Source organism: Anguilla rostrata, chromosome 19 (genome assembly GCF_018555375.3).
Source record: "Anguilla rostrata isolate EN2019 chromosome 19, ASM1855537v3, whole genome shotgun sequence".
NCBI classification, from domain to species: Eukaryota; Metazoa; Chordata; class Actinopteri; order Anguilliformes; family Anguillidae; genus Anguilla; species Anguilla rostrata.
Window position 1 is genome coordinate 3,841,064 of NC_057951.1, and position 25,227 is coordinate 3,866,290.

General features: G+C 56.5%; 1 long non-coding RNA gene across 2 annotated transcripts in view; it reads right to left on the reverse strand.

Annotated features, from left to right (window-relative positions):
• LOC135245580 (uncharacterized) overlaps window positions 1–25,227 on the reverse strand; it is a 76,131-nt gene that overhangs the window by 34,910 nt on the left and 15,994 nt on the right. Inside the window, exons 2-3 of one of the 2 annotated variants that reach the window (XR_010327306.1) lie at window positions 21,529–21,580; window positions 314–392 (exon numbers count right to left, since the gene is read on the reverse strand). This is a non-coding gene — a long non-coding RNA (uncharacterized LOC135245580). Of the gene's footprint in view, window positions 1–313; window positions 393–21,524; window positions 21,581–25,227 lie in introns of both variants that reach the window. The other variant, XR_010327305.1, reaches the window with a different exon arrangement.

Consider the following 25,227-nt stretch of genomic DNA (forward strand, 5'->3'; position numbering starts at 1 on the left):
AGCCCACCGTCCGGTCATCAATCAATCAATCAATCAATCAATCAATAACAACAACAACAAAAAAAAAAAAGCAGGACGACGGGACAGAAATGGCAAGAGCAGTTTTGCGGCGTGTTAGAGATAAGCCCCGCCTCCGATGACATCACTAATCGGGGAGCGCCGGCTTTACTCTAACGGCTGGTCTTAACGACTGGGCGCACGGGTCTCTGCTCGTGCTCCGTCGCCGAGGTTACCTTCTGATGCGTTTGAGCAGTTATGGTCCCGTCGGGCGGCAGAATTCGGGGATGGGGTGGAGCGGGGGTCGATATCTCACCTTTCTTTTAGAGCTGCGGCGGCGATGATCCGGGACAGGCGTCTGCGACTGGGTCACGGGCCACGGACCCCCCCTCGGCCTGCCGGAAAACACAAAACACGCAGAGCGCTGTGAGGTCCAGGCGCTTTCGGCCGGGGGGGTGCCACCAGCGGGCGAGCCGGTAAGTGCACAGGTACATGGGGGGGCAGGGTGGGGGGGGGGGGGTGCAGCAGGCCCGGCGAGGGACAGACTGAGCGGTAAAACAAGCGAAACGGCTTTAAGACGAGAAAGCAATGCCGGTTTCTCCCGCACAAAGCCGCACTTCACAGGCAGCCCGCAGTGACCTCTCCTCCTGGGTCCCCACAAAGGAGGGACAGAAGAGGATAGTGCTTCTTCTAGGAAACAACACTGACACGAATACACAACACAAAACACACTCACACACACACACACATCACACACACCACACACACACACACACACACATTACTACACACCACACACCTTGCCACAACACACTGCCACACACACACACATATCCGCCCACACACAACACATCCCCACCACCAACAACACAACACACACAACCTTGCCCACACACACGAAAAGCACACACACACCCCAGGGTGTGCTCCCTGGCGGTAGGCCCTCTCTCAGTGTGGCCCCTGCAGTGCAGGGTGACTGATGGCTCTGGGACAGGCTGCTCAGAGGAGGCGCCAGAGCGCTGATTTAGAGGCTGGGTCCTGTGGGGCCCGGGGCCGGCCGGCTCCCTCCCTCCCTCCCTCCCTCCCTCCCTCCCTCTCTCCCTCCCTCTCTCTCTCTCTCCCTCCCTCCCTCTCTCCCTCGCTGTGTGATGAGTTACAGCAGCGCAGCCTGTCTCCTCCACCCCCCCTCCATCACCGCCATTGCAGCCGCAGCCGCCCGCTCTCTCCACACACGTACAGCACACACCCCACAGACCGACAGGCACAGGGAGCCCTGGAGGGGGATGGGAGGGGCACAGGAGGGCAGACTGGGGGCGGGGGGGTAGACTGGGGGGCAGACTGGCGGGGCACTATGAGCCGCTGGCATCCCTCACATCCACCCCAAAACGCCCCAACTAAAGGACAACCTCTTCATCCTGCCTGTGGTCTCGTATCACATTCTAGCACGTTCTAGTTTTGAAGTAATTTAAGACAGACAGGCACACACACACACACACACACGCATGCATACACACGCACACATACACACATGCACACACACACACACACACGCATACACACACCCACACATACACACATGCACACGCACACATACACACATGCACGCACACACACACACACATCCATACACACACGCACACATGCATGCATGCATACACACACGCACACATACACACACACACACACACACCACACACACACACACACACACACACACACACACACATGCACACACGCACGCACACATGCATGCATGCATACACACACGCACACATACACACACACACGCACGCACACACACACACACACACACAGCAGCGTGCAAAAGAAAAGTCCTTGGAGCCTTGAATGATGTCCTTGTCCAGTCCTTGCTGAGCTCTGAAGTTTTTTTTCTTTTTAATGTGGAACAATGCGTACCAATCTGCCTGCTAAGTCTCAGCTCCATTCATCAACACACACACGCGCCAAACACACACACACACACACACACACACACGCGCGCTCACTCACGTGCCAGCAAAGACAATACGCGATGGGGGTCGATCGATCGCAACCCTGGAAGAGTGCGGCACGGTTTGTGTGTGTGTGTGTGTGTGGTGTGCGTGGGCGTCTACCTACTACACATTACACTGCCCGTGCGGAATACCACACACACCACAAAGCCGCTGCTTTTGAGGAAAAAAATTGCAGGCTTTGCTTCGGTGATCTTTATAAGCGAAGCACTTCAGCTATGACATCACCATTCAGATACACACGCACACACACACACACACACACAAAAACTCGTATCTCTTTCAGTCGAATGTAAAAGGCTAGCCGGCTAGGCGGCTAGCCCCGGTGTTTGGATAAGAAGGGGAAGTGGTCCTTTCTTCCCGCCGGTGACGGGCCGCCTCGGGGGTACGCCCTGCGTGTGTAAACACAGCCTGGCGGAGAGCGCCTCGGAGGGCCTGGGGCGTGTTTACCCGGCCGTCGGAGCGATGCTTCCGCGCCGGGGGGTGACGATGATGATGATGATGATGATGATGATGATGATTTCCCCCCCTGCTCGTTAGGAGGAAGATCGATGCGGTCCGGATCGCGGGAAGGGGGCGGGGGGGGTCTAGTCTCCGTCTGCCCGATTAACCCGCCGTCTTCGAAGATGAGTGGCGAGCGCGATGAGGTCACCGCAAACAGTCGGTTGAGATGCGAATGACAAGATGACAAGCTTTGGGGGGGGGGGGGGGGGCCGTAGGGCGTGGGTGGGGGGGGGGATTGGCAGTCAGCTTTACACAAGAACAACCCTTGTCCTTGAAATGAATGGGGAGAATGAGGAGAGGCCAAGAGAACAGAGGGGGAGAGGGAGGAGATGCGGAGCGACGGATGAATAGAACGGAAAGACGGGAGCCTTGAATCTGAAGCGCAGCTCGTCCGCGACGAGAGAGCTACAAAGAGCAGGAGAGAGAGGCTGTAACTGACCAATCAAAAGACACAGGGACGTCGTCACAAAGAGAGAGCCTGGCCCCTCTGCCACTGGAGGGAGGGTGGACACAGCCTGAGAAAACTCACACAGCCCAGGATGACAGTGCAGCGCAGTGGACCTGTACTGACACAGCACAGGCTAACTTTACCCACACAGCTCAGGCTACCTTTACTGACACAGCTCAGGCTAACTTTACTGACACAGCACAGGCTAACTTTACCGACACAGCACAGGCTAACTTTACTGACACAGCTCAGGCTAATTTTACTGACACAGCACAGGGTAACTTTACTGACACAGCTCAGGCTACCTTTACTGACACAGCACAGGCAAACTTCTCTGGCACAGCACGGGCAAACTTCATTTTACGGACACAGCACAAGCACAGCACAGGCTAACATTACTGGCACAGCAAAGGCGAACTTCACTGACGCGGACAGAAGCGCACCAGGGCGTGACGAATCAGTCGTCTTGAAAGATCAACTTTGGCTAATCTCCTTTCGGACATCTGGCGGAGTTAAGACGAATTCTTTGCCATCTAGGAATGCCGGCAGCGGATTCTTTGCGTGGTTCTGCGCTCAGGCGAGCAGAGAGCGGCTCTGTACCGAGGGCTCTCTGCCGCACCGGGCTGCTGGGTCGTTGGGTCGCTGGGTCGCTGGGTTCACCCCGCTGCCCCCCTATGGCGCACAGCTGCCCCGCCCGTCCGTCCGTCCCCGCCACCCCAGCTTCGTCTCCCTGGGTCCCGTCTATCGGTGACCGGACCCCCAACACCGGATCTCCCCCCCCCCCCCCCCTGCTCGCGCGTTCCGCCACCTAATCCAGCTCCTCGAACCCCACCGCGCAAATCCCTCGACAGGTGCCGCTCCCCGCTGCCCCCCCCCCCCCCCCCCCCCCCCCCCAGGCCGCATTACGCCGGTGCGACCCCCCCCCCCCCCCCGTGACAGCACCGCTCAGGAATGCTTCTCGTAGAGTCCTGTTCCCCCCCCCCCCCCCTTCCCCACCCCACCCCCCGCTTAATTAACCGCGGAAACAGGTGGTCCGGGCCCTTACCGCTAAACCCGCCGAACCGCGGCACGTCGTTAAGATGGAAAGGGGCGGGGTTTTCGCGAGGCTCGGCGCGCCTTTTAAAAGTGCGGGAAAAAGAGGCGCTTTTACGGGCCGAGGCGGAGTCGTTCGGGAAGGCGCGGCGTCCCATTACGGGCGTCGAGCGGCACTGAAACGCTGATGACCAGAGAGGAGGAGGAGAGCTACTGTACGCCTGGCGGGGGACCAGCATTACCGTTGGTGAGTCACAGCCCTGCAATGGCCGGGGGGGGGGGGGCAGCATTACCGTGTGTTGAGGTCACAGCCCTGCACTGGGGGGGGGGGGGGCGGGTGGGGGGGGGCTTTGAAAGATCAATGGCAGACCCCCCCACCCCCCCGACCGTGCTCTGAAACCAGGCCCTGATGACTCCACAGTAACGCAATCCCATCAGAGCGCGTCTCGCGTGCGATTTTAATGCCGCCCAGGGCAGGGGCCGCGGGGCGACTCCAGTCCTGCTCCGCAAAGTAGAATCTTGGTCAGCAAACCTTGGCAAAAAAAAAAAACCACCGAGCCAATCGCGGAACGGGAAGGTGGAAGCTGAGGAACGCGAGCGTCCGCATCGAGCGTAGCCAACGAACGCGCTGCTTCTCCGATTAAAAACGAAGGCGATGTATCGACGGGGGGGGGGGGGGGGTTGGGGGGCTCGACCGCCGATGTTAAAACATCGACGCGGTCGGACCGTTCGCGTTTCAAATGCCGTCAAGCGAACCTCGGCTCGAACTAAAATTTTAAAAAAAGATCCTGAGCTCGACAACCGTCCGGTATCACACAAATTCACCGTTAAACCTAAACCCGTTTATTTTGTTTGACGGATGACATTTTCTCAATAAGAGCATTATACATATATATACTCATATATATGCATATACATAAACATATAACAAAGTGATATTTACGTTTTTTTATTTTTTTTAAAAGCCGCATTTCCGCGTTCTCGACGCGTTTTTTTTTCCCCCCTATTTTTATATTTAACCTACGGGGCCCAAACCGCATCGGGAGTGAAAGGACACGCTCGCCCAAGGTTTTTGCTTTCCCGAGCTCGTCTCACGCCGTAATAGAATGGAAATGAGTTTCCCGAGAGGGAGCCGCCGATCCGGGCTTAGCGGGGGGGGGAAAAGCGTCGCTTCTTTATGAAAAGCGGCTTAGCTGCGAAGAAAAAAACACTGACGGTGCAAAAAACTCCTGCAGGAAAAACTCCTCCACCCGATTCCAGAGCGCAAACGCACGGAGCGGTACCGATAACGCTCATTGAATAATATTGAAAACCCGGAGGACGAAAAACAGCCGAGAAAACTGCCATCAAATGCTCTTCTGAAGTAATTATTTTTTGAGCGTACTGATAATGACGCGCGCAGGCTTCCCAGCTAACGACGTTTTTTTCTTTTTTTCCCTTTCATCCCAACGACCGGCCCGGCGCGTCGTTTGATTGGCCGAGTTTACGCGCGAGTCTAACGAACGTCGCTTAAGGGGGGGGCGCTAGCGATCGCGCTATGCGTCGGTTTCTTTAATTAAAAAATCCGCGGCGGGGAGGGAGGAGGATGTTGGCGGGCTTCGACCGGAGAGAGAGGGAGGCGGCGTTCGATCGCGACGCGACGCCGCCGCGAGGGCGAGGTCGAAGCTCGGAAATCCGATTCCGGGGGAGTCGGACGAAAGCGCGAAGCCGGTAAGAGACTACCCCTCCCTCCCCGGAGACCGCCCCCCTCCGAAACGCGGCTCCCCCCCCCTTTCGACGCTGTCGTCGCGGCCGGAGCGGGTCCTGGCACTTAATTAGCGGCGGCGGCGGCGCTAAAGGGGAGCACTTGCAGCGAGAGAGGAGGGGGGGGCCCTCGCACCGCATCCTGAATTAAGATTACTAATCAGCACGTTACTGCAGTGGGGCAGCGGAGGAGCACGGAGGATTCCCCTTGACCATTTCCTGCTTTAACCCTTCTATGGTGTCAGGCCACAAACGTGTGATTAGAATGTTCTGACCTGAACATTCCAATGCTGATGTCACAATCGCTACTGGTAACGACATCAGCATTAGAATGCTCTACCCTGAACATTCCAATGCTGATGTCACAATCGCTACTGGCAATTGAAAGTAACGGAGTTCTAGAACACTGACTTAGAATTCTGAAAAAACAAACAAAAGTTTCAAATAAAATTCTGAAAAAAAAAAACAAAACAAAAAGAAAACATTCCAAAAAACCTACTTTCTAAAAAGGGGTAATTTAGCGGGCTGTTATGCGCTGGTCTTCATCCAGCCACGAGATCCAAACCAGATTGCCACGGAAAACAACGGAGCCGTCTGGTTCTGGTTTTGGCGCGGACACGTCCGTCTGTCCTAAACCCGTTCGATTAGTCCCGCTCACTCCCGAGCGCCTTCCAGCACACAGACAAGAAGCGGGGCCTCACCTGCAGGCAAGCACACCTGAGGCTGATCACTGGCAATCAGCCCCGGTGTCTCTCCGCTGGCCTTTGTTAGTCCCTCTTAAAGGCATTACATTACATATTACATTGCAGGCATTTGGCAGGCGCTCTTATCCAGAGCGACGTACAACAAAGTGTAATAACCATAACCAGGAACAAGTATGATGAAACCCCTAGAGAGAAGTACCGGTCCAAGTGCAGGGAACAACCGCATAGTTCAACTTGGACCCTGAAGGTTAAACTGATTAACACTAACACAACGAGAACGGCAACAACGCAGTCTATGGAAAAAATACGAGTAGTTGTTAAGACAGTTAATGCACCTAAGTCACCTACGAAACAGCTGCCTAGTTACAACCCTAAGCTTACAGTCATTTACAGGGGGGGGTAGGGAGGGATGGATGGAGAGGTGCAGCCTGAAGAGGTGAGTCTTCAGTCGTCCATTACCATTACCGTGCTTCCCAGCACACCGAGACAGGGACACAGATGCTGTGGATATTGATTCCTTTATTTCTTACAGAAATAATCACATATATATATTTTAAATATCTTCACGCGTTCATATAACAGACCACATTGAGCGAAGCAGGCGAGGTTCGGGTAAGGTTATCCGCAGTTCAGCGTTTTCGGAGAGCCGGAAAGTTCGCCCCCCCCCCCCCCCCAAAAGATTGAGCTCACTACCTTCCAGGTCACGACCCGCGTTTCGACGCCGTCCGCAGACAACGCCGCCAGGTCCCCCCCCCCCCCGGAAGGCCAGACGGTAATTGCGTTTGCGCCGCGGAACATTCCGGGAGCCATAATATTTACCCGACGATACACTCGGGGGGGAGTTCGTAATGAAAACGAACGAACGAGCGGACGGGGGTAAAAAAGAAAAAAAAAAAACTCCACCCGCCAGAGAATCGACGTTTTTTCCCGCATGCGTCCTGGTGGCGAAAAACAGGAATAACAACGGAGCGGCCTCTTCTGGGATCTTTGTTTTCATTTCCGCTTATCGGCGACAAGAGGACCTGCCGAAAAAGAGAAACGTCTTTCCGCGCCGTTCCTCCCCCCGCGATCCTCACGGGTTCGGGTCCTTCTAGCGACTACCAAAAAAAATAAAAATAAAAAAGCTAACGGTTAAGAACAACAAACGCCGAGAATAAAATTTTTTTTTTTTTTTTTTAAAAAGCACGGTCCGATCCGCCTCGGGTCTATCGGTCGGCCCCGATGAACGCGCGACGGTCTCCCCGCTGCTTCCCGTTCCATTTTCGGGAGCTCGGGGGGGGGGGAAGCCGGGCCGCGGCGTTCGGGTCGGGGAGAAAACGATAACCCGAAAATCCGGCCCTTTCCGGGTTTCGGATCCTCGCACCGGCGCGGCGTACGCTCACGCGATGCGGGAGCGCTAAGTCGCCGGGTGCCTCTCACGGGCGAACGCTGTCAAGGTGGTCGGGGGAAATTTGACACGGCGGATTTTAATATCGCGGACTTCGCCGCGCGGACGTCGAATCCGCGCTGGGAACGAATCTGCGTCGAAGCGCCGTCGCCCGACCTCCCCCGACGATAAACGGGCCCCGATTTATTAATCTGTTTGATCCCGAGAGATTAGCGCCTGTGGGCTCGGAGATAAACAGCGGTCGCCGTGTCGTTTGCGCGAATATCGGGGGTTTCTCTCCTTCTCTCAGGGGGGTCTCGTCCGGCCCGGTGTTGAAGATTAGCTGGCAGCTGCTGGGGGGGGGGGGGTTGGGGTGTGGGGGGGTTAGGGGGAGGGGATGGGGGGGGGGTGGTGGCGGTGTTTGGCCAACAAGCGAGACCTTGAGCCGTCCGCGATTCTGCCGGTTTTTTTTTTTTCCTTTTTTTTTTACGAGGAATTTCCTTCCTGATCCGCCGCGGAATCGCCGGCACCTGCGTCCGCGGGCTCGGCCAAGATTCCTTCCGCGGGACGTGCCAGGGGGCGGCGGCGCAGCTGCCTACCCCCCCCCCCCAACCCCAAAATATACGATCGAGCCGCCAGAAGCACCACAGCTACGGGACGGGTGCAACGTCTTCCTCATGGCTGCGATCGCCGAACCAGCCGCAGATTATCATTATTATTATTATTATTATTATTATTTCTGATCGTCGGTTTCAGCACAACAGGGAAAGAAACAGGCCAGGGGCAGATTTGTGTTTCCCCAGGAGCCCGCAGACAGCTTGAGGACCGGCACGTACGGCTCCGTGGATAAAATAACTCCGCTCGAGGAGAGCCGCGTCCAGGAGTAAACGCGCTTTTAAAATGCGCCTCCGTCCCGTCTACAAGAGGCGCTTGCTAAAAACCGGGATCCTGAGTAACACGACAGAACGTTCTACACCGGAACAATAAAAATGACACCACCCCCCGGTCGCCCCGCCCGGATAGCCAATTCCTTTTTTTTTATATTAGAATTTTCTCTTGTGAAATGCTGTCCTTGTCCGAAATCTCGGGCGTGCCCCTCCGCAGTGCCGCAGCCCCCGGAGTGCTGACGGGGACAGGGCTCCTCTCCGCTCTGAATTAGAGCTGCGCGGGGCGTGGGGCGGGGGGGGGGTTTGGGGGGGGGCTCCGCACTGCAGATTAAGCAGCGTCTGAGCGAGGCGGAGATGAGGGGGTCCGGCGGGAGGCCCGGCGGGGGGGGACGTGCCCGGAAGCCACAAGCGTGCCCTCGATCGGCCCAGCCGCCCCGGGCCCACCCGCTCGGGGGGAACGGGCCTCGTTACGCTCCGGCTAACCCGATTGGCTCCAGCTCGTTTTCGGGAAATTAAAAATAAAATAAAATAAAAACAAAGAGAAGGGGGGGGGAGGGGGGAGTTTAAACTTCTCGACGATGAAGCGAAATTGTTTCCGTGACGACCGGCTGCCGGACCTACGGTCCGCTTCCTGGCCCGGTTCCGTGGGTTCCTGAATGACGCTTTCGCGGACGCTGCAGGGGAGCACGGGTTTTAGGGGTGTCGTGTGAGGAGGAGGAGGAGGGGGACGGGGACCCCAGACTCGCCCGGGTGATCAGGGGCGGCGGCAGGAAGGAGAGCGCTGTGCCCCCCACGGTCGGGAGGGGGAGGGGGGGAGGGGGGGGGACGGGGCGATCGTGCCAACTCTACTGGGCCCCATATGCAGTCAGACATCTGCTCTCTCTGCCTGCCCACACCAGCAGGGAGGGGGGGGGGGGGGAGGGGGAGAGAGAGAGAGGGAGAGAGAGAGAGAGAGAGAGAGAGTGTGTATGTGTGTGTGTATATATGCATATGTGTTTGTATGTATATGTATGTGTATATGTGTGTGTATGTATATATGTGTATGTGTGCGTATGTATGTACATATATGTGTATATATATATATATGTGTGTGCGTGTGTATGTGTGCATGTATATATATATGTTTACGTATATGCATATGTATGAGTATATATATATAATGCTCTTATTGAGAAAATACTTTTTTTTTCAATTAATTTAATTCAGTTAACTTAATAGATAATAACTATTATGTTCCTGTCATTTATGCTGTTATTGTTGTTGCTGCTTGTCTTCGTTTTTCTTTTTAATTATGTACTCTTACTGTAGTTGATTACTGTTATCACTGCACCTTGGCAATATGTATTTTTAAATATGTCATGCCAATAAAGCATTTGGCATCTCAAAAAAAATTTGAGAGAGAGAGAGAGGGAGGGAGAGAGAGTGAAAAGATAGAGAGAGACAGACAGAGAGAGAGAGAAAGATAAGCAGAGATAGAGACAGAGAGAGAGAGAGAGAGAGAGAGACAGACAGAGAGAGGCCTCTGTCCCAGGCCAGGGTAAGGCTCCCCCCCCTCCCCACCCAGGCGGCCATTACGGCTCCGCGTTACGCCACCATTACGGCTCCACACCGCGCACACTTACTAACGAACGAGCCTGCACAGGGGACACGGGTCAGCGCCGGGGGGGGGGGGGCAGGGCCAGAACCTGCTCTCCCCCACACACCGATTCCACCCCCTGCGCGGTCAACAGGCGTAAAAATAAACAAATAAATAAATAAAAACTTGCGGACGCGGTCGGCGAGGTCAGTTGCGGCGAGTGAGCAGCGGTCAGTGCGTCCCAGGAGGAATCCGCGGACTCTGTGAGGGCTGCGGGTAACGGGGGGGCGGTAACAGGCCAGCCGAACGCGAGGGGACGCGTAAACTGGGGTAATAAAGCGGAGGCGGGACGGGTGGGGCGTGACCTCACCGCCGCTGCCGTTAGAACAACGCCTCTGGCGACCAGCGGCTTTACGGCTCCCCGCGGGCGTGAGTCAGGAACTAGCCAGAAAAGAATTGACCAATCGCAGCTGCCGTTGTTGGGTTGTTTGTTACCACGGTGGTATGTGATTGGTGGAGTTTTTCTTGCACCCACTCCTACCAGTAAGGTGATGTCACGTTTGTGTTTTCCTGGAATATATTGTTCTGAGACGGGAAGAGGTGGGCGGTCTTACGGGCGATGCGACCAATCAGGAAACGGGCGTGGCCGCGGGGGGGGGGGGCAGCTGGAGCGACGTCGGAGGACGCCGCAGGGGAGACGCGAGGAAGTGAAAAGTCGCGGGTACGCGGTGACGCCGGGAGAACGTAGGCGGGTGTCGTGGCAACGGCGCGGCGTGCCAGAGATCTGAGCGCGTGCGGGAACAGGGCCAGGCCCCCCCAGCCCCCCCCCCCCCCCTCCCGGCCCTCTGCGCGGAAGCCTCCAGGAAACAAGCCCCGCCCCCTGGGTACGTGGGAGTTAGGGTGGGGGGAGGGGAGGTCTCACCCCTCTATCCAATCCTAATTTTACCCCAGAGCTGATAGCGGCCCGCTGACGATCCGGGGGGGGGGATCGGGGGGGTGGTGGAGCTCGATCGGGACGGCGAGGCCGCGGAGGGTTCCGGAGCCGCGGCTCCACGGGGGCGGGGGCATTTCTGGCGACGCCGGGCGCGGTGTCGGCTTTCAGGAGCGTCCGGCGGGGCGTGTGACCGAGATTCTTAATGTCAGGACGCATCGGGGGACTCTATTCAGAGTCGCGCCCGCTGTCCGCTTTCCAAGCAACACCGCATAATATTTAGCCGAGATGTGTCAGGTGGGGGCGGGGGGGGGGGGGGGCAGGGGGGCACTGCTCTGACCCCCGCGGGAGTGCCAGGATGGGATGGTGGGGGAGGCAGGGGTGGCTGACTCAGGCGCCTCACAGACTACCTGGCAACCCGCCACTGTTTGTCCTTTGGGCGTCCTAGTGACTGAATCGCCTGCTCGCAGGGCTAACCCCTAGCAGGGCTAACCATCGCACGGCTAACCGCTCAGAGCTAACCCCTAGCAGGGCTAACCGCTAGCAGAGCTAACCCCCAGCAGGGCTAACCACTAGCACAGCTAACTGCTAGCAGTGCTAATCACTACATAGAGCGGAGCGGCGATCCGGAGGGACACGCTCGCTTCCCCTTCCAAAACCGCAGCGACGAGGACGGCCGCAACTGCGCGGGACGTGACTCTGCTCCCCCACGGCCTCTACTCCGTCCGAAACGAAAGCTGGGCGATCCCGTCCCCCGCTGACGTCGGCTCGTTAGCGGCCCGCGGGTCCGGGTCCGGCCCCTGACGCAGCGCAGCCGAGCCGCGAGCCTCGCGCCGGCTTAGTCACGCCTGGCGTTCAGGGCGCCATTAGCTCTGGGGCTGAGAAACGGCCAAAACAAGCCCAATGACTCAGAACCAGGAGGGGTGGGGGGTGGGGTGAGGGGGGGGAGATGATGCGCGCTCGATTTTCCTTTTTATCGCATTCGCGACCCGCTTCCATTTCCTTCTCGCGGCCGGAGAAGAGAACGGAAAACACGACGGGCCTACCAATTCCCCATTTCTATTTCGGAGGAGGCGTCGAATAGAGGGCTCAATCTGCCCTTAATCCCCGTGTTCGAGGGGACGAGGAAAGGCCCAATCTATAAACGGACCGCTGTCGAACCGACTGTCAAGGATGCGCAGCCCGCCAGAGCAGCGCAAGAGAAAAGCTGAGGCGCAATTACCCCCCGTGCACAATTACCCCGCACGCAATTACCCCGCACACAATTAATTATTGACTGAAGAGCCACACGGAAATCAATTAGCCACCGGGAGCAGTAAGACACTGGAAAGAAAGGGCCTCCATTCTGGTGGATACTGTGTGTGTGTGTGTGTGTGTGTGTGTGTGTGTGAGACAGCGTGTGTGTGTGTGAGCGTGTGTGTGTGAGAGCGTGTGTGTGTGGATGAGAGTGTGTGTGTGAGAGCTTGTGTACTGTGTGTGTGTGTGTGTGTGTACAGTGAGAGCGTCACCTTGAAGTGAAGCTGCAGAGAAATTGCTTGACTTCTCTTCTTCCCCGTGGCTTTGTGAATAGCTGCGAAAGGTGGAACAGGAAGAATGAAATGACCCGGCGAAGAGGAGTGTGGCAGACCTCAGCCAAGGCTCTCTCTGCTCCTCTCTCTCTGCTTCTCTCTCTTCTCCTCTCTCTCTGCTTCTCTCTCTCTCTCTCTCTCTCTGTCTCTCTCTCTCTCTCTCTCTCCTCTCTCTCTCTCTCTCTCTCTCTCTCTCTCTCTCTTCTCTCTCTCTCTCTCCTCTCTTCTCTCCTCTCTCTCTCTCGTCCGTCTCTAATAAACAAACGGTGGACTGCCCCTCATTGATTCTTTTTGTAATCAGGAGGCTGATGGGTCGGTGGTGGTGGTGGTGGGGGGCCCGATTTTAATCAGGAGGAAATATTTCAGAGTCACTGGGGGGAAATAGGGGGGGCTCTGTTCCAAACGACTATAAATCTAAACACACACACACACACACACACACACACACATACACAAACGCATACGTTTTAATATAAACCATCGATCGTGCTTAATGCATTTATTTATGCGTGTTTGACGGACGGGCGCTCATGGATAGCATATGTAGCCCCGGGGCGGGGGAGGGGGGGGGGGGTTGTGCTTCCTCCTCCATCGACGTCTCCGTCTCTCAGGGGCTCAGACGCGCCGCCGCGCTCTCCTCTCCCGCCGCAAAGCCCGGCAGAGAGAGAGAGAGAGAGAGAGAGAGCCGCGGGGGGGGGGGGGGGGCGCGATCCCAAAATACCCTGTGAGCCGCCACGCCCCGGCGTGAAAGCGTTTCGCCGAGCGCGTGGTTCTTTTCACCTGTGTTCTCCTGCGCTGGGTTGGGGGGTTGGGGGGTGGGGGTTGGGGGGGGAGCTGTTCCGCACCGATGGGTCCGCTCTTCCCACACGCTCCCCGCCCCCCCCGCCCCCCCCGACCCCTCTGATCAAACACGCGTGTTTAATCTGCAAAAAAACCCACGCTTGCGTGAAGCGGAGCGCAGCTGAGGTGTGTGTGATCACGCATGTGCGCGTGTGTGCGTTCACCTGTGTTAGTGAGTGTGTGTGTGTGAGCGTCTGTCTGTGTGTATGAGCGTGTGTGTGTGTGAGTGTATGTCTATGTGTGTGTGTGAGTGTCTGTGCGTGTGTGTGCACATGAGTGTGTGTGTGTGTGTGTGTCTGCGTACGTGTTGGGGGAGGTGCAGTACCGATGCTGCTCTGGGGTAACCCAGGCTGCCTGGGGGCTGGGACAGGGGGGACGGGGGGCAGATTCTCTGATGGGATACCGGCTCCGGAGGTGCACCCCGTTTCCGAACGGAGACAGGGGGGCGTGGAGCGACCCTGGCTGGGCCGGGGCGGGGCGGGGCGGGGGTGGTGGTCCCCTTTGGGCCCGACGGATTTCAGCGCGCAAATAAGCGCGGATCACACCCCGGTGGTGAGGCAGCGGGAGCGGGGTGTTCACACTGCAGGGGCGAAAAGGGGACCCAGCACCTCACAGAACAAACAGCAGCTGCTCCTGTGGAGAGGGGAGCACCAGGTGATGAGTGGGAGATTCCGTCTAGAGCGTGTGTGTGTGTGTGTGTGTGCGTGCGTGTGTGTGTGCGTGTGTGTGTGTATGTGTGTGTGCGTGCGTGAGAGTGTGCATGTGTGTGTGTGTGCGTGTGTGTGTGTGTGTGTGTGCGTGTGTGTGTGTGTGTGTGTGTGTGTGTGTGTGTGTGTATGTGTGTGAGTGTGTGCATGTGTGTGTGTGTGCGTGTGTGTGTGTGTGTGTGTGAGTGTGTGTGTGTGTGCGTGTGTGTGTGTGTGTGTGTGTGTGTGTGTGTGTGTGTAGGTGTGTGAGTGTGTGTGTGTATGCTAGATAAGTGCATATGCATTGGGTGGTGTGTGTTTGTGTGTGTGTGCACGTGTGTGTGCATTAGATAAGGAATAGGTGAGTGCATATGCATTGGGTGGTGGGTGGTGTGTGTGCACATGTGTTTGCATGTGAGTGTGTGAGCGTGTGCGTAGCTCACGAGTCATGTGATCCGGGAGCAGCTGAGGCAGAGCGGAGGCTAGCGCCGCCGCGGCTAAACGCAGACGTCACAAAGGGGCGGGACGCGCTCTCTCACCGCCGCCCGTGGACCCGTCGATCGCAAGGGGGCGGAACCGCGTCGGACGAGAGCGCACGACGAACCCGCCGGCCGTCCGAAACCAGAGCCCCGGAGAGCGGGTCGTTAAGGTTTCTGTTTACTGGCGGTATCGGATTTGAGTAACGCTTACGAACTCCTGAGGGAAAGCGGGGCCGGTCTGTTTGGCTGACTCCGGCTTCGACGCAGACGACGGGGGGAAAAAAAATCAGACATCTGCTGTTTACCGAGCGATCAGGACGCGCCCGTTCGTGTGTTCGCCTTCCGGCTCGCGCGCGGGGGGGGGGGGGCGATTTCGGGTCTCGGGTTCCAGACGACGCCGGCCTTCGCCGTGGCCACGGACGCGTTTCGGGAACGCGACGCGGGGATTCGCTCGACGAGCGCCGAGGACGGAGAGAGAGAGAGAGAGAGAGAGAGAGCGTCGACCGCGCGACCCCGACGTCCCGAACCGCAGGCGCGGGTTACGTTTAAATTTCGGGGAACCCGGGGCCACCTGCCCCTCGCGTAGTCACAAGTCCAGTTCACTCGTAAAGACGCTCGTTAGTCTGCCATTTAATTCACATTGAAATATTGGCCGTGGGGGGGGGGTGTGTGTCTCCCTAGCCCCCCCCCCCTCCACCCCCTCCCCCCCCCACAAACCCACGCATATGGCCTCAATATATTTAACAGCTCCGTGGAACGCTCCATTTTAGCCCAAACAGCGGCGGTTTGATTAGCAGACTGTTTAGGCTGGGCGCCTTCGCCGTTCGCCGTTTCCTGCCGGTGACCGGCCAGCAGGAGCGCGGGACGGGCGCCCCGAGAGCCCGATTTTAATCAGCGCGTCCCGCTGAGAACCGACAGAGAAATAAAAATGTTTGAAGTTTCTTTTCTTTCTTTTTTTTTTTTTGACGAAAGACAACTGCCTTGGATGACATAAATGATGCAGGGAAAATGTTTTTCTTTCTTTTTTTTTTTTTTTTTAACTGTGCATTTTTTTATTTATGTGCCTCGCGGTGCAGTTTTCAGCAGAGCAGCAGATACGGCTGACTGGATTAAAACGGCAGAGACCCCGTGTGTCCCCCCCACAGGGGACAGAAAGGAATGGCCGGGTCCTGTGAGGACAGCTGTAGCTGAGCCGTCCCTAATGAGGGGCGGGGCGGGGCGGTCGCTGGGTTTCAGGGCGCGGGCGTGCCCGTGCCACGCTGGGATTCGGGTAACCCCCTCCCCCCTCCCCAAAGCTCCGCCTACACAGGCCGCTCCCCTCCCTAAACCAACGCCCGCCCGCCCTCCCCCCCCCAGAACATCATGCTGACGTTATAGACTGGCAAGCGGGGTGGGGGGGGGGGCGAGGGATACATGAGCCTGATGGACAGAGCCAAAACGCCTCACCCCGAATGCTGATGCCCCTCAGGCTCCAAAACTCAGCTCTCCATCTCCCCGTCCCCGCTCCGCTCCGCAGTCTCTGACCCCAGCGCCTCCTGACAGCGCACCCTAGTCCCCCACTGAAGGCTTTCTATCTCTTTCAGAGCGGCAAAATAAGCTGTATTTATCACTTGCACCTTTAACATTTCACACAGCTAACGTTTCACACAGCCAATGTTTCTATCTGTTTTTTTTCATCTGTTCCGAGTTGAATATCAGCTGCAGGATCTAAAGGTCGGACGCGCTCGGTAAAGAAGAGAGCGGGCGTCGGCCCGGGACACGACCCCGCGACCTTGTGGCTCTGAGCGCAGTTGACCCGCGGCGTACCGGCCGGGGCGCGTTCTCGCCGCAGAACGCGCGCCGGTTGTGACCGCATCGCCGCAGGGGTTCGAGCCGAGCGGAGACCGTGTCCGAACTGAAGCGACCGGGGGTTAGAGAAGAAGCTTCTGGAAACAGAGAGAGGGAGAGACAGAGAGAGAGAGAGAGGGAGAGAAGGAGAGAGGGAGAGAGAGAGGGAGAGAGGGAGAGAGAGGAGGAGACAGAGAGAGAGAGCGAGAGACAGAGAGAGAAAGAGAGAGGGAGAGACAGAGAGAGAGGGAGAGGGAGAGAGAGAGAGAGAGAACACCTGCAAGGAGCTGCAACGTGGAAAAAAAGACAGTCGGTTGAGACAGGAGGAAGAGAGCGTGGGCTGGGATTACACTTCCCAGACTAAGTGAGCACGGGCCCGACTCTGGTGTCTGCTGCCCCCTAGTGGCTCCAGGGGGAGTGTGAAACAGCTGAAAGGAATTCAGTCCCCTGAGCAGTGCATACTGCTAAATACCACTTTCCCCCACTGTGATACTGATCCTGAAACTCCTGCTCTCCGGACCTGTGGGTTTCAAACTCGATCCTGGGGATCCCTGTGTCTGCTGGTTTTAGTTCCAACCACAACTGCAGTCGCAGAATTACAACAAGCTGTATTTCTTAATCACATTTTAAGCCACTTCTTGTCAGAAACAGCCATGCATGTCACGAAGAATAATATCAGACCGCACTACAACCCCAGCGCATTACAAAGCAAATTGCAATAAATACTAATTAAAGAAAAAATTAATAATCAATGTTCAGTTGAGTGTCCTCTGCAGTTGTTACCCAGGAAACTTTGACTTTTTTTTTTAACTGCAAATTAGAATTTATTCACGAATATCCACATTCTAAAACAACCCAGCTGATCAGTAAACGAGCTAGAAGGGCAATATTGTGAAAGAAGAAGCACACTAAAACATGAAACTAGTAAAGAATCCAATCACCCTATATTTAATAAAGACTACTTCGCCTGAAGAAGGATTCTGAGCTTTCTGAAATCAACCTCCCTGTTTCTTTGGCAACCAAATCAAATCCCTTTTCCCCTGGCAATAACGCTGACAGAAATTTAAATCCCGGATACGTCCACTAGATGGCGCCAATCTCACGGGAAAACAATGAGCGCCACCGGCTCGTTTCACTTGGAACCCGCTCAACCTTAAAAAAACAGAACTCTCAGGGAAATGCGATCCGAGGCTCGATTACGTGAGTGAAGGGGAACCGCCGCCTCCTAATTTAAACAAGACAGGACGGCAACTACGCAAATTGAGCAAGGCCGCTTAAGATTCAATTAATTGGCAGGTTTCATAATTGCCACTTAACGCGCTTTACGTTTGACTGAATGCTCCTTTCTGAGTTCAGCCTAGGGACAGAAGTAGGAGTGTCACTGTGGCGATGCTTCCAACGACGTCAGGCGGTCAGTGATTGGTGGATACAAGCCCGTCCGTGCGGGGTCATTGTGAAGCATCGCGCTTGCTCCGATTGACCTGCCGCTCGACGACCCTGTAACCGACACTATGCCTTGGCGTTAGGGGTTACGGGTTAGGGTTGGGGCCGTGTAGGTACTGTGTACAGAGGGTGTTGGGTGTGTGGGTACTGTGTGCAGAGGGTGTTGGGCTGTGTGGGTACTGTGTGCAGATGGTGTTGGGTAGTGTGGGTACTGTGTGCAGATGGTGTTGGGCAGTGTGGGTACTGTGTGCAGAGGGTGTTGGGCTGTGTGGGTACTGTGTGCAGAGGGTGTTGGGCAGTGTGGGTACTGTGTGCAGAGTTGTGGCCGCACCCACAGACCTGCAGCCGAGACCGTAAAATAAACTCAACCACAGTCCGCCTCCGCAATCGTTCTAGAACAGGCCACAAACACACACACACACACACACACACACACACACACACCCCACCCCCCTCGACCGTTCTCCCCATTTCCGCCACAATACCACCCAGCGCATTCCGGAACCTTCCCCCCCGGTCCCTGACACCCCCCAAAACTCCCCCCCCCCCCACCCATCAGACGGCACTCTCGGTCCCTCTCGCCGGTCGAAGCGTCCCTGTCAGCGCGGGGGGGAGAGCGGGACGTCCGGTCGCCGGTGGACCTCCGCGCTTCGACGGGTCGATAAAAACCAGGCGCCGCTATAACTCGGGCCTGCGGGGAAATGTCTTTACCATCCACGGCCCCTCGTTACCCGCACGCGCTGCGCCCACCCCCACACCCCCCCCCCACCTCGCTCGTCGTTTGCGGTCTAAAATGCGACCACCCGCCCGCCGGTTCGGTCGACCGCCGGGGGTTTCCCCAGCGCTAATGGGAACCTCAGAGCCAGGAGAGAGAGCCAGAGTCGGTTAAAAACGCAGTCCCGCTGCCGCCAGGACGTACGCCGAACGGACAACAAAGAAAAATCGGCAAAGCGAAGCTGCTTAATAGCGCGCCGTTGCCGCCGCCGGTGGCCCATGTGGCCCGTGTCCCGCGCTCGGGCATGGAACCCCCCCCCCACCGCCGAGCCCCGCCCTCCGTCATACCTTCAGAGACGCACACGACCGGGCGGAGTCAGCTACAACCTCCGGGCGACACGGCGCCTCCCAAGCCCCGCCCAGCCGCCCCCCCCGCAGACCAATGGGAGGGCGGCCAGCTGACCTGACTGACAGGACGGCGCGCCCACCCCTCTTCTCCCGCCCAGCGAAAAGCGCGCAGGAGACGAGGGGAGGGGGCGCGAGGGGGGGGGAGACCGTCGGCACTCCCGCGCGCCGGCTGATCGGAGAACGCGGTATCTCCAGCGGCGCACGCCAACGCGCGCACGGCCCTCTCTATTCGATTCGCGGGGAACGACCGGCGCCTTATATCGCATTACAGCTGGAGCTCAAACTTCCGGATCGTTCCGCCATGGCCCTGGGCGAGGACTAAGAGAGGGAGAGAGAAGAGAGAGAGAGAGAGAGAGAGAGACAGAGAGAGAGAAGAGAGAGAGAGAGAGAGAGAGAGAGAGAGAGAGAAGACAGAGAGAGAGAGAGAGAGAGAGAAGAGATAGAGAGAGTGAGAGAAGAGAGAGAGAGAGAGAGAGAGAGAAGAGAGAGAGAGAGAGAGCAGAGAGAGAGAGAGAGAGAGAGAGAGAGATAGAGAGAATGAGAGCGAGAGAGAGAGAGAAGAGAGAGAGACGAGAAGAGGAGAGAGAGAGAGAGAGGAGAGAAAGAAGAGAGAGAGAGAGAGAGAGAGAGAGAGAGACAGAGAGAGAGAGAGAGAGAGAGAGAGAGAGAGAGAGAGAGAGAGGGGGCATTAGATAAGACGTGACCTCGAGCGCCCCTTTCCCAAGTCTCCTAAATATCAGAGCTGCGTTTCGCTAATAAAAGCAGCAGGAAAACAGGCCTGATTTATGGGTCTCTTGCTGGTGTCTAAAAATCGTAAGGAGCGGGGAGGGGGGGGAAGGCGGGGGGTGGGGGGGCAAAGTTTTCGATCCTCTTTGTGAATAATTCAGGTCGCGTTATTTCTGGGTCGCGAAAAATGCGTCCCAAAAAGAATTCTGGGAGCTCAGATTCGGTTTGTAAAAAGAGAAAACTTATTCGGAAGCGATCGCAATCTCCCCGTACACAACCGGAACGGAGGGGGGGGGAGTCAAAACAGATCCTACTGGGATCTGCCATGTAGGGGAACGAGGGACGGTGAAGGGGTGGGGGGGGGTGAAAATGATTATACAACGTACATTTGGCCAAGCACTCTTACACAGAGCTCACGCAACTCACGCAAGATCACTTTTCCAAAAAAAACGTTCACGGAGCTGGATACGTTACCGAAGCAATTCGGTTGCTTGCTCAAGGGCACAGCGGTGCCCCACCTGAGAACCGAACCTGCAACCTCTCTCATATTTCCAAGGCCCAGTTTCCCCCCACAGATATAATACACCGCTCCCCCTCCATCAGGATCTAATGTGTGGAATCTCCGGTACAAACAGGCTATCATTAAGGCCCTGTCGATACGCCCTTGCTCTGATTACAGCCAAGGCCAATAATACTGCAGTTCACTAACGTATCTGCCACGGGCAGACCCGTAAGAAGGAAACATCGCCTTCGTTATCCACACGTCGCCCTGACAACGTAGCGGAGCGCTAGCAGTTAGCCTGTCAAACACACAGCGAGGGATAATCGCGCTACGTCTCCCTGACACATTCACTGACCACAAGGGCCGCGTAAACTCCCGCCAGCTTTAATGGGTGTCGAGGGGGGGGGGGGGAGCGGGGTTTCCTGTCCATCGCCACGACCACCGTGTCACGGAGACGACAAAAACGGGAAGGGAAGCAGGCCCCCTTTCTCCCATTCCGCCTTTTTTACGGCCTTAACCTACGCTCAGGGTCCCGTTGGCTGCATCGATAGTTTTTTCTCCTCTGAAACTATAAACACGTCGCAGACAGGCAGACGCACGCTCGCGCAGCAAGAAGCCGTCGCGAACTACTGCAAAATGTCCGCCATTCCTCATCGCAAACCAAAGGAGAGGCCGCGTGTGTAAATGGTAAACGGGACTGCGTTTATATAGCGCTTTTATCCAAAGCGCTTTACAATTGATGCCTCTCATTCGCCAGAGCAGTTAGGGGTTAGGTGTCTTGCTCAAGGACACTTCGACACGCCCAAGGCGGGGTTTGAACCGGCAACCCTCCGACTGCCAGACAATCGGTCTTACCTCCTGAGCTGTGTCGCCCCCATGTGTATATTAAGCACACAAGTACTGCTGTTCAAAAACTGCGCTCCTTGTTGTTGATGTGTACGGCGAGGTGTGGCAGTTTGCGTATTTTTTCTAGCCCACAGTTCTCAAACGTACCGAAACTGCAAAGCGCAGATCAAAAAGAAACAGACGCAGAAGGGGTAAACACACACAAACAGGCTGGCCCGGCTCCCCGATCGCAATCAGCTCGAGCAGTCGCACGCAGCCACGAACAGGGAAAGGGAGAGGAATCACTCACCGGCTTTGTATACGCAGACAGGCAGGAGCAGCCGCACCACGCACGGCCAGACCTGCGGCGCAAGGGGAAAGAAGACGATTACCGATAAAAAAAATTTTTTTCTTTTACTATTAATGTGCGAGGCACCAAGGTCTTCGATTTGCTGGAAACGGTCGGGACGCGCGGTACTACAGGACGGAGAGCGCACGGGGACGCGGGAGGTCGCTTATGAGGACGGGCGGCGGTGGGACGGAGGACACAATGCGGACGCGGGGTCACGCTCAGCGAATCGCGGGAATGCGAAGCTTCTAGTCCGGGTGGGGGGGGAGCCGGAATTCTATTCAGCTGGGCCTGCAGAAAGGGGGACAGGAAACAACAACGGACGCCGCGCACGCCTGGGCATTGTGGGAAACGACTCGTCTCGCTGGAAGTTCTGAACACGCATCAGTGCATGTGTGTGTGTGTGTGTGTGTGTGTGTGTGTGGGTACTGTGCACGTGTGCGTGTGTGTGTGTGTGTGTGTGTATTGTGCACGGGCGCCCACACACAAACGCGCTTCCACAAGCTTCCGGACGATGCTTGGCGCGTGATGTCACAGGCCAGCTATAAACGGGCAGAACTGACGCGAAGGACTCATTGCCGTTCTCAAACCGAGACTAAACACACGCGTTCAGGCAAGCCCGTGACATCAGCGAGAGATGAATTACCGCACGCGTCATAATTACCGCCATCACCGCGGGGGGGGGGGGATTTCTCTGGATACGATCCCGCCAACCGCCATCCGCAGCCCTTCCGCCGCGAGAACCCGCACCTCGGCTCGGCGAGCGACGGTTCCCGCACACACGTCACTGCACGCGGACCGCGGATCGAGAGAAACGGACCTTCGACCGTTTGAAAACACTTTCGATATAGCGGGAATGACGCACGGGTTCAAATTAACCGCGGCGAAACCTCCCTCTTCACTTTCGAACCCAATATTTCAGTCTGACTTCGCTCGACACGCGCAGGATGGGAAAGATTAAATTTGTAGTTGTGGAAAAGAAAAGAATTGGCAGGACATTCCTTTTTCGTCAATCTTCCAAAACGAACAAACGTCAACAGCCTGACTGAATCGGGGTCTCAAACAGGCAAACAGTGCAAATTGGAAAACAGCAGGGTAAGCAGTCATTGTGTACACTTGCTCTTACTAGATTTCCATCGATTCCCATTCACAAAGGACGGAAAGAAACATCTTCCCCTTTTGTGCAGCACTTTGAGCCGTCCCGAGTTTCTCCAGAAGTAGGTGAACTACTTACTAGGTCCCCTGCTGGTGGACTCCACTCACTGCACTAGCGTGCTGCAAATGAGACCAGGAAGGGCTCAAACTGCCCTGCATGCCATATTTACACACTGGACACCCCCTGAAGCACCCATATCCAGACACATCTTTAATTCTGTGCACACAGCCATTGGAACAACCAGAGATTTACTGCAGCAAACCAGCAACAGGTCGTGCCTTACTCCAGGGTACCAAAAACAGTGGCCCTGCAAGGATTTGAACCCGCAACCTCCCGGGTTGCGAGCTTAGCTCCCATCTCCTGGATTGGCTCCCCCTTCGGGGCCCACAATAACGGCGAGTTCTACGAGGCAGCACCGGGACCGGAAGCTTCCGGAAACGACAGGCTAGCTGCCGCGTGCGTCCATTAGCACGCGTTCCAGAGCGCTGTGAGTCTCCCACAGGCCGAGCCTGCCCCAAACACAGCGGGCTCCGTGCCGTCCCGTTACTGGAAAACCACGCACCCTGCGGTCCCATCAGTACCCCTCCCCCTCCACCCCCACCCCCCACCATGACACCGGACAGCGTGGAGGAGGACCGCGACGTGGCACTTTTTAACAGAACACCATATTTTATATTTTTCTCCAACCAAAATGCAACGGCAACATGTAATTATTTTTCCCTTTCTATTGTGGCCTGGGCACAGCCAGCAGGACATTTCCATGGCCCGAGGACTCTGGGAAACTCTGGCTGAGGGCCTGAGGCAGGGTCTCCTCCCCCTCCCCCTCCCCCTCCCCATCCCCCACCCCCATGACTGACAGGTTCGCCGACTCCCCAACCGGGCCAGCGGCCAGCGCGTGTGGTCGACTGACGGTTCCGCCTCCTACCACTAGGTGGCGAACAGGCCGGACGCACGGCTGTAAAAACCGTACCATGCTACGTGCAGGGCTGCCCTGTAGGGCGATTCCAAGGCTAAAAACCGTTCCTGGAAGAGGTGGGAAGCATGCAAAGATGAGGGTTAGTGAACCAAGACCTGTGGAGGTCAAACTTAGAGTGGAGTTTGTCAAAGTAGCCGTGTTGCCAGTGGTTCAAAGTTCAAACAGAGCCTCAGATGGGCGAATGGTTAAGCTGAATAGAGGGGGGGGGGGGGGGGGGGAGTGAGAGAGTGTGCAACGCTGGTTATGAGCTCTCTCCGTTCTGCTTGGCGTGCCTCTGCTCCCAGCTCTGTCGCATCCCATAATGCTGTGCTGCTTAGATCCGGCTTCCCTCGCAATCGAAACGCTGAGAATGGAGAGAAATCCCCCCCCCCCCCCTCCCCACCACCACCCCCCGTGTCCCTCTGACTTCCAAGCTATCGGCTCTCAGATCGCCTGGCTTTAATCAGCGTTAAAGGCTGATGGTATCTCTGTGTGTGTGTGTGTGTGTGTGTGCGCGAGAGAGAGAGAGAGTGAGTGGGAGCCTGTGTATGTGTGTGTGTGTGTGAGAGAGAATGAGAGTCAATGTGTGTGTGTGTGTGTGTGTGTGTGTGTGTGTATGAGAGAGAGAGAGAGAGAGGGAGCCTGTGTGTGTGTGTGAGAGAGAGTGGGAGCCTGTGTGTGTGTGTGCACATTAGTGTGTGTGTGTGTGTGTGAGAGAGAGAGAGAGTGGGAGCCTGTGTGTGTGTGTGTGTGTGTGTGTGTGAGAGAGAGAGAGAGTGGGAGCCTGTGTGTGTGTGTGTGTGTGTGTGTGTGAGAGAGAGAGAGAGTGGGAGCCTGTGTGTGTGTGTGTGTGTGTGTGTGTGTGAGAGAGAGAGAGAGAGTGGGAGCCTGTGTGTGTGTGTGCACATTAGTGTGTGTGTGTGTGTGTATGAGAGAGAGAGTGGGAGCCTGTGTGTGTGTGTGCACATGAGTGTGTGTGTGTGTGTGTGTGTATGAGAGAGAGAGAGTGGGAGACTGTGTGTGTGTGTGTGCACATGAGTTGTGTGTGTATGAGAGAGAGAGAGAGTGGGAGCCTGTGTGTATGTGTGAGTGTGTGTGTGTGTGTGTGTGTGTGTGTGTGTGTGTTACTGTATAAATATAACTGCAGAAGGCTGGGAGTGTCGTGACCCTGCAGAGTGAGGAGGGTAGCAGCTCACAGAGCGGGAGAGAGCAGCGAGCAGCGCTCTCACACTCCCACACGTCCCCGCAGCCCGGCAGAAACAGCGCAACGTCCAGAGCGCAGGCCTCCCGAATCCTTCCGCATCTGGAAGCGATCGCGCATGTGACAGAACCTGTACCTGGGGGGGGGGGGGGGGGACGCTACTCTGACCGTGACCCCCCCCCCCCCCCCACAGCGCGGAACTGAGGGGCCTACAGAGCAGCGCTTCAGAACTGAGGGGCCTACAGAGCAGCGCTTCAGAACTGAGGGGCCTACAGAGCAGCGCTTCAGAACTGAGGGGCCTACAGTGTGCAGGACTGAGGGGCCTACAGAGCAGCGCTTCAGAACTGA